The sequence below is a fragment of the Pelophylax lessonae genome (genome assembly GCF_965119305.1).
Source record: "Pelophylax lessonae genome assembly, chromosome: 3".
Taxonomy (NCBI): domain Eukaryota; kingdom Metazoa; phylum Chordata; class Amphibia; order Anura; family Ranidae; genus Pelophylax; species Pelophylax lessonae.
Window position 1 is genome coordinate 611519087 of NC_138770.1, and position 12548 is coordinate 611531634.

Sequence of the window (12548 nt, forward strand, 5' to 3'; positions counted from 1 at the left end):
ACTAGAACCATTAATTAGGCATATTAATAGAGATACGGATGTACATGGTTTCACCATTAAAGACAGAGAATTCAAAATTTCTGCTTATGCAGACGATCTCCTCTTCTATATATCACAGCCACATATCTCCATTCCAAAATTGAACTTACATTTCCGCACCTTCAGATACTTATCAAACTTTAAAATCAATCATTCCAAATCAGAAGCCATGGACATTTCACTCCCCGACAAAATAAAACAATTAACTAAATCTAATTGCCCCTACAAATGGGATTCGACCCATTTGGGATTCGACCTCACTTAAATATTTAGGTATCAAACTTACTCCAACTCTAGATGCCCTCTATGAGACTAATTTTATCCCAATCCTAAAAAATATCACCAACGACCTGAGTAAATGGGATATCAAACACTTCTCGTGGTTCGGCAGAGCAGCCATCTTAAAGATGGTCATCCGGCCTAGACTACTTTATCTTTTTCATGCTTTACCCATCACAATACCTTCCTCCTTTTTCAGGAAACTGACGACTATTCAAAGAAAATTTATATGGGCCAACAAAAGGCCTAGGATACAACTGAAATACTTGCAACTACCCAAGTTCAATGGGGGTATGGGGGTACCGGATTATTATAAATATTACCAAGCCACTCACCTCACTAGAGCGATCGACTGGCACTGCCATTCAAGTCAAAAGGATTGGGTGGCCTTGGAGAGGCATTGCTCTCGGTACCTTACTCAATTCCTGCTATGGACGGACCCACACAACTTCCCTCCTGAAGTGAGACACCATCCCCTAATTAACACCACCCTCACCATTTATCACAAGCTGGCGAAGTCACACAATATATCCACTAACCCGAGCCCTCTAACCCCGGTTTCCCACAACCCAGACTTTGTTCCGGGTCTCAATATAACATGCTCTGCTGACCATCCCTTGCTCATTAAACACTGCATTCGTGACCAAAAAATCCTATCTCTTCATGACCTAAACAACCTAAAACCCCAAAACATCTTTATGAACCAATGGAATTATATCCAGCTGCATAGCTTTGTTCAAAATATTAAAAAGAAAACTCCGTGGGCTAGACAACTAACTGCTTTTGAGAGGATATGTGAGAGACAGACCCCAATATCAAAAACGACATTGATGACCTATCAGTGGCTTATAGCCCCGTCGTCTAATTTTGTCAATAAATATAAGAAATTATGGGAACACGAGTTATCACGCAAAATTTCTGACGGGGAATGGGAGAAAGCTTGTGTATTTACACACAAATGCTCTTTGAGCACAAAAACTCAAGAAACATCATATAAAATCCGCACGCAATGGTACATAACCCCTGCGAAGATGAAGGCATGGTCTCCACAGTATTCTGGAAGATGTTGGAGGTGTCTAGCTCACACAGGCACTTTTCTACATATTTGGTGGAACTGTGACCTAATCAAAACTTTTTGGAATAAAATTGTGCTTTTGATCAAACTTGTCACTGGTTCCACCCTAGAATTTAATGCAGCAAGTTGCCTATTACACATCAACAAACTCTCATATAGGTCATACAAAAAGTCCCTAACGAGACATCTACTCAACGCGGCCAAATCTCTTATACCTGTATATTGGAACTCCAAATCCGTTCCCACGACTAAGAACTGGGTAGACAAGGTAACTTCCACATATGAGATGGAGGAAACTCTGGCCATCAAAAAAGAAAATAGTGGACCTTTCCATAACATGTGGAGACCATGGTTGATATTCACTCTTTCCCCGGATTTCAAAAAACTGATTGAGGATTAGTAATCTCATAACCAACTTTCATACCCCACCAGGACCTTCTGTTTACATTTCTACAATGAGCTATCTGATCAAGTACCACTTGTCAATAATACTCCATCACCTCCCCCTCCCCCTCCCCCCTCTCTTTTTTCCATTTCCTTTTTCTTTCCCTTTACTCTTCTTCTTCTATAATTCTTATCTTCGCTTCCTTCACGGCCCCCTAGTGGCCCTCATTGAGGCAGGCACTTCTCTTTCGGTCCTGCCTCTTCTGAGAGAGGGTATCGTGTTCGAATACCCTCATTGTACCTCTTGAGCTGATGTAGATATTTAATGTTGTTGCACTAATTTTTGATTCAACATTACTTGATGTCATAATTTATGTACATGTTGTACAGTTATACCATTTGTCTTATTGCTATTGTTAATGCTGTACATGTTTATTACAGTTGTTCAATAAAGCTTTTATTGAGAAAAAAAAAAAAAAGAGAGGATTATAACCCCTGTCAGATTTTTTTTTTCCATCTGTGTCCCATTGCAGGGATTTTCCATCACTTCCTGCCCCATAGTCAAACAGGAAGTAAGAGGAAATCCCTGCAAATTAGGGAAATTCCTTGGGGACCCCCAGGTCCCCAGAACTAGGGTCCACACTGATGGATTTCCCCTCTACTACTTTTTTGGGGAACAACTCAAAATTTGGGATTTTCTTTTAATTTCACTTTCAATGATAATTGTAAATAGGATAAATAGAGAGGATGAATCTCTTAAACGTGGGCACAGACAGCAATAAAAACCTGATTTATGGAACAAAAAAAAAAAAAAAACCTGACAAGGGTTCTAATCCCTCTCCACTCTATCCAAAACCCCCCAAAAAGTTTTGCCTTTAGTTACACTTTAAGGCTACATGTACACGGGACGTTTTAAAAAGTCCTTTGAACGCTGAAATTTAACAGCTATGTAAAGTACATTTAAAATGTCCGTTGTGTCGCGTTTGCAGCCTCGTTTAGTGGCATTTAGTGGGCGTTTGCGCTCGGATCAGTTTTTAGAAATCAAAAAATCATTCCCCTTTAAACAGGAAAAACGCAAGCGCTAAATGCGGGTGATCGCGTTCAGTCGCGTTCAGTCGCGTTTTGCGTTTGAAACGCCGGTAAACACACGTTCTGAACATCCTGAATGCAAATAATTGCTTTCCAAAAAAACGACACTGAACTCAACTGCCTCTAAATGACTGTAAAGGACTGAGTGTACATGGACAGATAAGATAACATAGAGGAGGGTTCAGGGGCATCTGAAAAAAAACGCCCAACTGCTCCTAAACGTCCGTTTACAAGTAGCAGTGTACATGAGGCCTTAGACTCAAACCTGATCATGAAGAACCAAAACTAAAGCCAAAGAAAATTGGAAATGTATAATGAACTTTTGTCTTAAAGAAAACCTAAAGGTCCGTACACACGATACGAAAATCGGAAGTAAAATTTCATCCAACGAATGATCTGCCGATTTTCGGATTGTTAGTATGGTGCTTTCGACAGCCGATTACGGATTTTTGGATGACAAAAACTGGATGTGCAGGCTATAAGATTTTTATCGTACGTCAATACAATGTCCGATTTTCGCTTAATTAGTACAGTTTTCATCTGAAAAAGATCTTAAGAGCAAGACTAGGCATGCTCAGAAACGAAAGAACACATACAAAACAATCCAACACATGACATCACTTCTGAAGTTGGATTCTGTCGTACGGGAAATTTCATATGAAAATAACCTCTTCACTTTCCACATCAGACTAGCATGCAACACAAAACGGACGACAGATCGTTCGATAATCTGATCGTGTGTACGGGGCTTAAAGGCAAAAAAAATTGATTTTATTTTGGACAGCATAAGGAAGGAGTATAACTTTTGTCAGTTTTCTTTTGCCATCCTTGTCCCATTGTGAAGTGAGAGGAAATTCCTCCAAAGTAAAGGCATTCCCGCTTGTCACCAGAACTAGTATCCCAACTGGAAGATCTCCTCTCTACTCCCATTCTGGTGACAGCCCAAATTTGGTATCTTCTTTACTCTTGGTGATAATGGTAAACAAGAAAAATAGAGAGGGTGAATCTCCCTAAAAAGGGCAACGACAGAAATAAAAACCTGACAGTGTTCTAATCCCTGTCTTCTCTATACAAACCTGAAAAACAAAAGTTTTTGCCTTTAGTTGTATTTTGAAGCCAGATGGCAATTTCAGCTTTTATCGCTCAGGCTTATTCAGAGTGCATAAAAACTAAACTTTCCAATCTACAGTAACTTTTAACTTTTTTCTTGAAAAGCAGTCCAGGGACCCCCAAACTCTCCTTCCCCAGCAGAACACCAATGGTCTGACTCCCCCCTTCACAATAGCAGCTTCGGTACTCCATAGAGCAGAGGGTGTGAGTGTTTCTGATTGGAGAGCTGTAGTGGTGCCTGTGCAGGGGGTGCATTGGACCACTAGATATAGACTGCTGCTCTAACAAAGAGCAAAGCAGTCCTTATCTTCAGTGTTCTACTGGGAACACGGTGTTTGGGGTGTCCTAAATTGCTATTAAGAAAAAATTTAAAAGTAAACATATTTTCTATGCATTCCTGATTTGTTCTAGTGCTATCAAAGCTAAGAGTACCATTGGGCGTTAACCACTTACCGCCCGCCCGCCGTCATATGACGGCGGGACGGTGCGGCTATTATCCTGGGCGGACGTCATATGACGTGACCCAGGAAATGCACGGCAGGCGCGCGATCGCGGGCGCGCCGCCGTGCACTGCCGGTGTTGGGGTGTCCCCGGGACACCCCCCCGTCACCGGCAGGGGGGAAACAGCTACTGGGCGTGGCTGTTTCCCACGTGATCGGCTGTGTTCCAATGACACAGCCGATCACAATGGAGATGACGGGAGATGACCGCGCATGCGCGATCGGGAGCGCGCAGCGCGGTCATGTCGGTGGCACTGTGTTCCGTAGGAACACAGCTGTCACCGGCGGTAGTAAACAGTCACTGACAGTGACTGTTTACTATGTGATCGGCTGTGAATCCATTCACAGCCGATCAGAAAATGTAAACAAAGAGCAGTAACTCAGTGTTACTAGCTCTTCTCTCCTCATACAGTTTCCAGTATGAGGGGAGAAGAACTAGAAACAGTGAGTTACTGCTCTGTGTACCTGCAAAAGTAAAATCACACTAATAAAGGTCCCCCCACACAGTCCTCAGCCCCCCCCCAATGTCACCTGTCACCCAACAGTCACCTCATCAGTGCCCAGAAATTGACACATCATAACGTTCACATGTGAGCGCAGCGATCGCGGGCAGAATCACCGCGATTCTGCCCGCAATCCGGAAATCATTGCAAATTGCGGGACGCCTGTGCGTTGCCCGTGATTTGCAATAGCACCCCAAACGCTGTGCGATGTTGCCGCCATTTCCGCCTGCCGAATCGCGGTAACATCGCGCAAACAACGCATGACGCCCAAAAAAGGTACAAGAGCTTCTTTGGGGCGTCATGCGTTGTTTGCGTGATGTTACCGCGATTCGGCATGCGGAAATCGCAGCAACATCGCACAGCGTTTGGGGTGCTATTGCAAATCACGGGCAATGCACAGGCGTCCCGCAATTTGCAATGATTTCTGGATCACGGGCAATAGCCTAAAATTCACCGGTCACCAGAGACTGCCATCAGTACCGCTGTGCACCATCGCCCGTCACCTGTCACCCATCAGTGACCATCGCCCGTCACCTGTCACCCCATCAGTCATCGTCACCTGTCACCCCATCAGTCATCGTCACCTGTCACCCCATCAGTCATCGTCATCTGTCACCCTATCAATCATCGTCACTTGACACCCCATCAGTGATCGTCACTTGTCACCCCATCAATCATCGTCACATGTCACCCCGTCAGTGATTGTCATCTGTCACCCCATCAATCATCGTCACTTGTCACCTCATCAATCATCGTCACCTGTCACCTCATCAGTCATCGTCACCTGTCACCCCATCAGTCATTGTCACCTGTCACCCCATCAGTCATCGTCACCTGTCACCCCATCAGTCATCGTCACCTGTCACCCCATCAGTCATCGTCACCTGTTTTCCATATGCATGCAATCACTTACTGACCGCCTAACGACTATATGCGTCGGCCATTAAAAGCTAAATACTGGGGTTATGGCAGCAGATAGCCCCCATAACCCCGGTATTTTTTGAAACGGCGGGCGGTCGGCTTTCAGATAAGGGTGGTCCCAGTGGCGGATTCGCCGCGGAATTACCCTTACGGTGCAGGGGAAGAGGTGCCCCCCCCCCTCCTGCCGCGTCCCAGACGTTTTCCCAGCTTACCGGACCCGCCGGCAGCGGGGAAAACTATCCGGTCCCGGATCCTCAGAGACAGGAAGTCGAGTGAGGGCAAGATGGCCCTCACTCAACTCTATGGTCTTGGAGCACCGGAGCTACGTCAAAAGACGTTGCCTAGCAACCGGTTTAAAGGGCCGCTTTTTTTTTTTTCTTTTTTTTTTCCTCTTTCAACAATTTTTTTTTTTTTCTTTTCTTTTTTAGTGTAGTTGTGAGGTGTGAGGTCTTTTTGACCCCAGATCTCACAATAAAGAGGACCTGTCACGCCTATTTCTATTACAAGGGATGTTTACATTCCTTGTAATAGGAATAAAAATGATCAAAACATTTTTTTTTTTAAACTGTGTAAAAATAAAAAAATAATAAATAAAATAAATAGGAAAAAAAAAAAAATTAAAGCGCCCTGTCCCCGTTAGCTCGCGCGCAGAAGCAAACGCATACGCAAGTCCCGCCCACATATGTAAACGGTGTTCAAACCATACATGTGAGGTATCGCCGCGATCGTTAGAGCGAGAGCAATAATTTGAGCCCTAGACCTCCTCTGTAACTCTAAGCTAGTAACCTGCAGAAATTTTTAAAATGTTGCCTATGGGGATTTTTAAGTACCAATGTTTGGCGCCATTCTGTGAGCATGCGCAATTTTGAAGCATGACATGTTGGGTATCTAATTACTCGGCGTAACATTATCTTTCACATTATGGTAAAAATTGGGCTAAATTTACTGTTTTCTTATTTTTTAGTTCAAAAAAGTGAATTTTTTTCAAAAAAATCGCATCTGGAAGACTGCTGCGCAAATATGGTGTGATAAAAAATATTGCAACGATCTCCATTTTATTCTCTAGGGTCTCTGCTAAAAAAAAATATATAATGTTTGGGGGTTCCAAGTAATTTTCTAGCAAAAAAAATTATTTTAGCTTGTAAACACCAAGTGTCAAAAATAGGCCCAGTCTTAAAGTGGATAAATGGACAACTTTGTGTAAAGCGCTACTTGGATGTTAGGCCTATGTGTGTGGCCAGGCTGTGAAAAAGTGTTACACATGTGGTATCGCCATACTCAGGAGGAATAGCAGAATGTATTTTGGGGTGCAATTTTTGCTATGTACATGCTATGTGTTAGAAATATTGCATAAATGGACAGCTTTGTGTAAAAAAAAATGTGTTTTCATTTTCTTTCCACATTTTCCAAAAACTTGTGGAAAAAAATGACATATTCAAAAGACTCATTATGCCTCAAAAATTATACGTTGGGCTGTTTGCTTTCCAAAATGGGGTCATTTTATGGGCGTTTCCATTGTCTTGGTGCTCCAGGGCCTTCAAAAGTGCGATAGGTTGTCAGGAAATTATATGTGTAATTTGTGCTCCTAGAATGCCGGACGGGGCTACTTGAATGTTAGGCCTCTGTATGTGGCCAGGCTGTGAAAAAGTCTCACACATGTGGTATCGCCATACTCAGGAGGAGTAGTAGAATGTGTTTTGGGGTGTAGTTGCAAGTATACATGTGCTGTGTGAGAGAAATAACCTGTTAATATGGCAATTTGTAAAAAAAAAAAAAAAAAATCTTCATTTTGCAAAGAGTTGTGGGAAAAAAATACAACTTCAAAAAACTCACCATGCCCCTTATTAAATACCTTGGAATGTCTACTTTCCAAAAAGGGGTCATTTGGGGGGTATTTGTACTTTCCTGACTTTTTAGTGTCTCAAGAAATGAGATAGGCCTTCAGTACATCAGGTGTGAGCAAGTGTGATCAATTTTCAATGATTCGCACCATAGCTTGTGGACTCTATAACTTTCACAAAGACCAAATAATATACACTTACTTAGGTTATTTTTACCAAAGATAAGTAGCAGTATAAATTTTGGCCAAAATTTGTGAAGAAAAATGACTAATTTGCAAAATTTTATGACAGAAACAAAGAAAAATGTGTTTTTTCACAATATTTTCAGTCTTTTTTTATTTATAGCACAAAAAATAAAAAACCCAGTATTGATCAAATACCATCAAAAGAAAGCTCTATTTGTGTGAAAAAAAGGACACAATTTTTGTATGGGTACAGTGTTGCATGACTGAGTAATTCTCAGTCAAAGTGTGAGAGCGCTGAAAGCTGAAAATCGGTCTGGGCAGGAAGGGGGTGAAAGTGCACTGTAGGCAAGTGGTTAAGGAGTTAGTTGTGTTATGGTCTAAATTATAACCTGTCTGAATCTCTCTTTTAAAAAATACCCATGATTGGCTATGAAATACACTGACGTAGTAGTCATTAACCACCTTTCCATTTTCATTGACTAAGCACACACTAGTACTGTGTCACAACAAAAGCTGCTTTCAGGGTCTTTCATAATTTTTATTACTAGAAAGTAATTGCCAAGCAAATGTACTGCAGACAGGCTGTAGACATTCCCTCCATTCTCAATTCATATGTACTTTTGTGGTATTTTAAAAACAGTTTTTGTCCTCGTTTCATGCCCACAGAATGAGTGATTTTTGTAACATGAACTCAGCTCGATGACTCAGAAGGGCTACTCCAACTTTATCTTCATCTGCTCGCCTGGAACTACAAGAAAATAATTACATTGCCTTTAAGGAGAGCTAAAGGAGTCCTCTTGTCTAATTATTTAGTGCCCCCCCACTCACATTTATTCAAAATCACTGTATGCTTTCCTCATTTCCTACAGTCTCTAGGCCAGTCTGGTGATGTCAAGGGTCCTTCCTCAGGGAAACAGGAATGGTCCTTCCTCAGGGAAACAGGAATGGTCCTTCCTCAGGAGCTCAGGAAAGGTCCTTCCTCAGGAGCTCAAGAAAGGTCCTTCCTCAGGAGCGCAGGAAGGGTCCTTCCTCAGGAATACAGGAAGGGTCCTTCCTCAGGGGCTCAGGAAAGGTCCTTCCTCAGGGGTACAGAAATGGTCCCTCCTCAGGAGCACAGGAAAGGCCCTTCCTCAGGAGCACAGGAAGGGCCCTTACTCAGGAGCGCAAGAAAGGTCCTACCTCAGGAGCTCAAGAAAGGTCCTTCCTCAGGAGTTCAGGAAAGGTCCTTCCTCAGGAGCTCAAGAAAAGTCCTTCCTCAGGAGCGCAGGAAGGGTCCTTCCTCAGGAATACAGGAAGGGTCCTTCCTCAGGGGCTCAGGAAAGGTCCTTCCTCAGGGGTACAGAAATGGTCCCTCCTCAGGAGCACAGGAAAGGCCCTTCCTCTGGAGAACAGGAAGGGCCCTTACTCAGGAGCGCAAGAAAGGTCCTTCCTCAGGAGCTCAAGAAAGGTCCTTCCTCAGGAGCTCAGGAAAGGTCCTTCCTCAGGAGTGCAGGAAGGGTCCTTCCTCAGGAGCACAGGAAGGGTCCTTCCTCGGGGGCTCAGGAAAGGTCCTTCCTCAGGGGCAGAGGAATGTTCCTTCCTCAGGAGTACAGGAAATGTCCTTCCTCAGGAGCGCAGGAAGGGTCCATCCTCAGGAGCACAGGAAGGGTCCATCCTCAGGAGCACAGGAAGGGTCCATCCTCAGGAGCACAGGAAGGGTCCATCCTCAGGAGCGCAGGAAGGGTCCTTCCTCATGAGCGCAAGAAGGGTCCTTCCTCAGGAGCAGAGGAAAGGTCCTTCCTCCGGAGTGCAGTAAATGTCCTTCCTCCAGGACTGAGTTGCACTCATGTAATGTGGTGAAGAAGTATTGCTAGGGGGAAACACTGGATTGAAGGTGATTGTTGCCCCAAATTATTTTTTTTCTGAAATCTAAGCCAGTATATTCTTTTGGTGGTATTTGATCACCACTGTGTTTTTTATTTTTTGTGCTTTAAAAAATAGGACAATGTACTCTACAAATTTTTGTTTAAAAAAATCCCAATAAGCGCATATTGGTTTGGTTTGCGAAAAAGTTATAGTGTCTACAAACAATATGATATATACTGGATTTTTTATTTGTTTATTTTTTTATGCTAGTAATGGCGGCAATCAGGGGGACTTATTGTGGCGGACAGTCTGACAATTTTGACACTTTGTCGAAATCAGTGACACTAATACAGAGATCAGTGCTAAAAAATACTGTCACTGTACTAATGACACTGGCTGGGAAGGGGTTAAACCTCTAGGGCAATCAAAGGCTTAACTGTGCATAGCCAGTGTTTGTGTGTACTATGTGTGCTGCTTTTACTAAGGGAAGTGGTGGATTTTCTTTCCCTTTCAGAATGAAGCACTGCCTTGTTTACAAAGGGAGAGCGCCGTTCTGTGTGTTTTTCCAATGATTGGCGGCTGCCGGCAGACGTCCATTGACCGGCACCCGCTGAACGACTTCTGCTGTGACTAATCATAGGAGAAGCAAAGCGCCCCCACCCGGTAGTAAAACAAAAAGTGAGTACACTCCTTACATTTACACAGTGTAAATTTGCTGTCCCCTCAAAATAACTCAACACACAGCCTTTAATGTCTAAATCGCTGATAACAAAGTGAGTACACCCCAATTAGCCATTTTCCCTCCCTGGTGTCATGTGACTTGTTAGTGTTACAAGGTCTCAGGTGTGAATGGAGAGCAGGTGTGTTAAATTTGGTGTCATCACTCTCACGCTCTTATACTGGCCACTGGAAGTTCAACATGGCACCCCCATGGCAAAGAACTCTTTGAGGATCAAAACAAAAGAATTGTTGCTCTACATAAAGATGGCCTAGGCTATAAGAAGATTGCCAAGACCCTGAAACTGAACTTCAGCATGGTGGCCAAGACCATACAGTGATTTAACAGGACAGGTTCCACTCAGAACAGGCCTCCCCATGGTCGACCAAAGAAGTTGAGTGCACGTGCTCAGTGTAATATCCAGAGATTGTCTTTGGGAAATGGATGTATTAGTTCTGTCAGCATTGCTGCAGAGGTTGAAGAGGTGGGGGGTCAGCCTGATAGTGCTCAGACCATATGCTGCACGCTGCATCAAATTGGTCTGCATGGCATCCCAGAAGGAAGCCACTTCTGAAGATGATGCACAAGAAAGCCTGCAAGCAGTTTGCTGAAGACAAGCAGACTAAGGACATGGATTACTGGAACCAAGTCCTGTGGTCTGATGAGACCAAGATAAACTTATTTGGTTTAACAACTGTGAAGCATGTATGGTGGCAACCAGGTGAGGAGTACAAAGACAAGTGTGTCTTGCCTACAGTCAAGCATGGAAGTGGGAGTGTCATGGTCTGGGGCTGCAGGAGTGCTGCTGGCACTGGGGAACTACAGTTCATTGAGGGAACTATGATTGTCAACATGTACTGTGACATACTGAAGAAGAGCATGATCCCCTCTCTACCAGGCCACAGGGCAGTATTCCAACATGATAATGACCCAAAAAACACCACCAAGACGACTACTGCTTTGCTAAAGAAGCTGAGGGTAAGGATGATGGACTGGCCAACCATGTCTCCAGACCTAAACCCTATTGAGCATCTGTGGGGCTTACTCAAACAGAAGGTGGAGAAGTGCAAGGTCTCTAACATCCACCAGCCCTGTGATGTCATCATGGAGGAGTGGAAGAGGACTCTAGTGGCAACATGTGAAGCTCTGGTGAACTCCATGCCAAAGAGGGTTAAGATAGTGCTGGAAAATAATGGTGGCCACACAAAATATTTTCACTTTGGGCCCAATTTGGACATTTTCTCTTAGGGGTGTACTCACTTTTGTTGCCAGTGGTTTAGACATTAATGGCTGTGTGTTGAGTTATTTTGAGAGGACAGCAAATTTACACTGTTATACAAGCTGTACACTCACTACTTTACATTGTAGCAAAGTGTCCTTTTTTCAGTTTTGTCACAAGAAAAATCATAATCAAATATTTACAAAAATGTGAGGGGTGTACTCACTTTTGTGAGATACTGTATATATGTGATTCTGAGCAGCGTGGCCACCCTGTAGCAGTAAATCTGCTATGGGGCGGTCGGAAAGTGGTTAGAAGAGTCTGAGCAGTGGGTAAATTTCCCAATTCTTTGCAAGAATGAAACCAGCACATTCCTTCCGTTGGTGGTTATTTTTTTGTAAGGCCAGCCTCCATGGCCACCAACACAACCCCTCGTACACGACTGCTTTTGTTTTTCACAATTATTTCCTTATTCATCTTTATCATGCTTGCCGGCCTGCGCACGAGTTGAAACACAGAGCATTTCCTGCGTCAGGAACACCACACTCATTATTACCGTCTCGTACGCTTCGTATTGGTTGCATGAACTCTGGGCCAGCAGATAATGTTATCGTGTTTAAAACAGTTCTGGACGAGAATGACATTAAAAAACAAACTTTGGCAGGATCAAAGCCTTTTGCTGAGTCCAAGTTTTGACTGAACTGCGCTTTCTTTTCCCCCTCCCTTAAGTAATTGCAGAGAGGGCAGGAAAACATGTGAAATATTTTCAACACTGCGCTACCGAGGGCTCAGATCTCCAACGCTAACTGTAAACATTTTAACAAATGAGCCAGTAAAGGG